The sequence below is a fragment of the Anolis carolinensis genome, chromosome 1, assembly GCF_035594765.1.
Source record: "Anolis carolinensis isolate JA03-04 chromosome 1, rAnoCar3.1.pri, whole genome shotgun sequence".
NCBI lineage: Eukaryota > Metazoa > Chordata > Lepidosauria > Squamata > Dactyloidae > Anolis > Anolis carolinensis.
Genome location: NC_085841.1, coordinates 8793330 through 8798099, shown reverse-complemented (window position 1 = coordinate 8798099; position 4770 = coordinate 8793330). Strand labels below are relative to the sequence as shown.

The window sequence follows — 4770 nt, the reverse complement described above, 5'->3', positions numbered from 1 at the left end:
GGGGAATACCATTGCTTTAATTATGCGGACCTTTGTTTCCAGTGTGATGTCTCTGCTCTTCACTATTTTGTCAAGGTTGGCCATTGCTCTCCTCCTAAGAAGTAAACGTCTTCTGATTTCCTGGCTGCAGTCTGCATCTGCAGTGATCTTTGCACCTAGAAATATAAATTCTGTCATTGCCTCCACATTTTCTCCCTCTATTAGCCAGTTATCAATAGGTGTGGTTGCCATGATCTTGGTTTTCTTGATGTTTAACTGCAGCCCGGCTTTTGCACTTTCTTTTTTCCCCTTGGTGATAAGGCTCCTCAGCTCTTTCTCACTTTCGGCCATCAGAGTGGTATCATCTGCATACCTAAGGTTGTTAATGTTTCTTCCAGCAATTTTAACTCCGGCCTTGAAATTGTCAAGCCCTGCGCTGGTTAGCTACCTGTTGGATATTATGTACCTGTAGCTCCTATATTGAGATGAGAGTTGGATTTCATGGCCTAGGGGATGCCTTCAAAATGTGTGCTTCTATGTTTCCTGAAATGCAAGAACTCAATTAAACAATATCAAGTTATACAGGTCAATGGCTGACTCAGAGAAGGACGTTTCATATAGTTGCATGCACCGTCCCATGGCAGACCTTGCTTGTGCAATTTCATGGTCAGTCTACATAGCAATCTTTCTTTCTGCGGCCAGACTATATTTCCCTAACAGACCCTTTCTCAATCATACAGCGACGTAGTTCTATTACAATCAAACAGCACCACAAACAGCAACAAAACCACACAAGCCACATCAAGCAGTCCCCAACCTGTCACTCATTCTTCTTTGTCCTATAAATACAAGAGGCTTAGGCTCTTCTCTCCATCCTGCAATCTTCAGAGAGACTCCACTTGGTTATATCTGCGACCTAAGAAACAAAACCGTACTTCAACCATGAAGATCTTCTCCGTGCTCTCAGCTGTCCTGTTCTTGGTGCTGATGGTTAGTGCAGGTAAGGTGCCTTTTCACAGCAATGTATGTGGGGATTTTGAGGAAATGTGTAGTAATTTCTGTTGCCATGGTATATTGATAGCAGACAATTCTGCCCAATACCAGAGAATCAAGGAGGTGGAAGAGGGTAGTTTAGGCCAAGCCCTTTAAGCGGGATTCCAGATGTCTGTGAAAACAGTATTAAATGTTTTCTTTTTAGTGAAGTAATTGGCATTGGGCTCATTAAATTTAGTATTACAGGAAAATAACAAAAATTATGAACCACATAAGATGTTATGATATCATTGCCAGACCTGTCCTATTTCAGGATATTCTACACTATCCCATAGCTCATTCATAAATTGTTGTTATCTTTCCATTTTCCTTTCCACTGACTGTTTGCAGTGTAGTAACACTTGACCAAATCTCCTGGATATTTTTGTCTAAATTCTGAGTTGCCACAACTGGCCTTCAGTTCTATTGTCATTTGCATTGAGGAATAAGGGCCGTGCTAGCACAGCGGGTTAAAGATCTTGCTACAGAAGATCTTGCCAACTGTAAGGTTGGCAGTTTAAGCCACAGGCGGGGTGAGCTCCCACCATCGCCTTAGCTTCTGCTTACCTACAGTTTGAAAACAGCAATGTGAGTAGATTAATAGATACCGCTTTGGCGGGGAGGTAAAAGGCGCCCCTGAAAAACATGCCAGCAAAATCAGGAAGGTGTCCATGGACAACAAGCTCCTTGGCAAGGAAAAATGAAACAACAGCACCTCCCTATGGCTGAGTCGAGCACAGCCTCCTAAAGCCAGACATGGAAAAAGAGGGAAGCCTTGCCTCTGTTTATGTACAGTCTGTCTTGCCAATTTTATAATGGTATTTAATGTTTGCCATATATGTCCCTGTAACCCTCCTTGAGGAGACAGAGGGGAATATAAATAAAGTATATTATTATTATTATTATTATTATTATTATTATTATTATTATTATTATTATTACTATTTGAAACATAACAAGATGAGTCCACAGCAGAACTCTGCTGGCTGTTGTATTGGATCACTCATCAGATTATTATTATTATTATTATTATTATTATTATTATTATTATTATTATTATTTTATTATGACACAGCAAACAAGATAGATATGCTGGATTTCGTTTCACAAAATCACAAGTCGAACATTTCCTGCTTCTTAGTGGGGGGTTGGACTGGATGGCCCATGAGGTCTCTTCCAACTCTATTATTCTATGATTCTATGACTTCCCAAGTGTCTAGGACCGTGTGATGTATTTTCGGATGATGCGCGCAGATCCCAGTAGGGTGGCCTTTTGCAGTTGGCAGATCATAATTTTGTCAATGTCTATTGTTTCCAAATACCGGCTGAGATCTTTTGGCACGGCACCCAATGTGCCGATCACCACCAGGACCACCTGTATTGGTTTCTGCCAGAGTCTTTGAAGTTCAATCTTGAGGTCCTGATAGCGGCTGAGTTTTTCCTGTTGTTTTTTGTCAATGCAACTGTCACCTGGGATGGCAACATCAATGATCCAAACCTTTTTCTTTTCCACAACTGTGATGTCTGGTGTGTTGTGTGTTGTCAGTCTGGATTCGGAAGTCCATTATTATTGTTATTATTATTGTTATTGTTATTATTATTATTATTATTATTATTATTATTATTATTATTATAAAAGAATGGTGACTCTTTAACAATGAGAAGATTACCATTAATTTCTTATTCTTTCATTTGTTATAGCCCTGGCTGACCCAAAGACTACAGATGAATGTACAAAAGCTGGAGGTGTTTGTAAGCATTTGCTTTGTGGAACATCTATGACCGATATTGGGGTGTGCGGTGGAAAAAACGTTTGCTGCAAAAAGAAGTAAGAACATTCAGAAAATGCTGACTTCTTGCCAGGATCCCTTTCTATTTCTTTTCTGCTGATCTTCTGATATAAAAACGCTCCCTGATCCTCATAGGATTTCAAACTAGTTTGGAGTGTTTGGATTCAAAATAATTCAGTAGTATTATATGTTAAAATTAGAGAAACTGGTTCATGGCTACCAACACTACTAACTAATCCTTTTTGATTAACTTGTTTTTAAAACGTTGGTCCCCAGGATGAACCAGGAGATTTATAGAGAATGGCATAATTATTGCACCTCACAAAATTGTCTCTTTGGAAAAGGGTTATCTGAAATAGATCACTGCACTTTACAAAAAGTTCAAATATGTTCCTAAACATTGTCATCCTCTCTTCCTGTATCATTCTCCCCTCCTTCTTTTTAAATGCTCAGCTAGTTTATTTATGGCAACCCTATTGTAGGGTTTTCTCGGCAAGATTTGTTCAGAGCCTTTTTGCTTTTGCCTTCCTCTGAGGCTGAGACAATATGACTTGCCCAAGATCACCCTTTGGCTTTCAATGGCTAAACCAAGATTCAATCTCTTGCCCCCAAGTCTTATACTCCTCAGCATTCAAATCAATTGCCCACACTGGCTTTATTGAATGATAATTTTGTATTTTCCATTCTATGTCATATTTAAACTGGTATGTGACTGCCTAAAATGGAAATGTTCTTGGAGTGGAATGACCATCACCAATAGCCAGCACAAACAATAGTGAAAGATGATTGTAAGTGTTTTTGCTGTGTTTATGTATTTTAATTGTTTTGTAACCTGCCTTGAGCCATGAGGAGAGGCAGGTCAGAAATAAAATAATAATAATAATAATAATAATAATAATAATAATAATAATAATAGGCACCCAGTCCAGTCACCTCTAGAGGACCACATGATTTGCATCCTTGATAAATATAAACTGTGTGTATATGCAGGTTACTTAGTTAAATACTGGATTTCAAAGTGTTTTCTTCTTTTTTACAGGTAATTTCAGCAGACCTCTGGGCTGCAATCCATGCCATGAGCAGAGCATATGTTCATCCCAATATCTTCACTTCATCTGAATGACCTTTTCCTGAATTGATTCACTATCAAATTTTTACCATAGCTGATTGATCTCTCTCACATGACTTATGCCTGTACTCATTAAAATAATCAAATCATATATTTTTGGAGATTGTATTTGTGTTTCAGGGAAGTTATTGGTGAAAAATTGAGAAATAGGCATTCTAAGTACTGTGCCAAATACATCTGGGCCACAAAAGTATTGATATCTTACTCATGTGCAAGCTCCCCAATGGGATCCCATTAGAGGTGTGCGCGGTATCCGTTTCTCCCATTTCATTTGTTCTTTCATTCCTTTCATTTTGGGCAGGAGCCTGAAACGAGAACACCCCCCCCCCCCCCCCCCCGAGAACAAAAATTAGCTCGAAATGAAAGAAAGCGGGAGTGGGTACTGTTTCCTTGCCTGCTTTTTGTGAGCACAGTTTTATCTTTTTTTCATACTCCAGCAAACAAAACGTAAACCTTCATTTATCCCCCTCTTCCAGGAGGTTATCATTCTTCCTTATCTGGAAGTGGGAAGCCTCCTTAAAATGCCATGGAGAGTGCATGGTGACCAAGGCCCTCTCCTCAGCTCTTAGACCTGCTGACTTGGGTCGTTGCTGCTGCTGCCTGGCTGGGTGCCTTCCCCTCCTTCTCCTCCTCCATTCCTTATGTAAGGAAGGTATCTCTAGCCCCCCTTCTCTGCCTCCTTTGCGCCTGTTACTCTAGAGCAAGGTTCCCCAAACTAAGGCCCGTGGGCCAGATGTGGCCCTCCAAGGTCATTTACCTGGCCCCTGTCCTAAACTTTAGACTTAGGGTTGACTTAAGTTTTCCTGATCTTTGGAGGTCTCTTTGCTTACTTATGGCCTT

General features: G+C 40.0%; 1 long non-coding RNA gene across 1 annotated transcript; it reads left to right on the top strand.

Moving 5' to 3' along the window:
* The first annotated feature begins 758 nt into the window (after positions 1-758).
* On the top strand, positions 759-4239 carry LOC134295528 (uncharacterized). The gene is made up of 3 exons (XR_010002134.1): positions 759-979; positions 2713-2839; positions 3841-4239. It is a non-coding gene; the product is annotated as an uncharacterized LOC134295528 (long non-coding RNA).
* Positions 4240-4770: the final 531 nt, after the last annotated feature.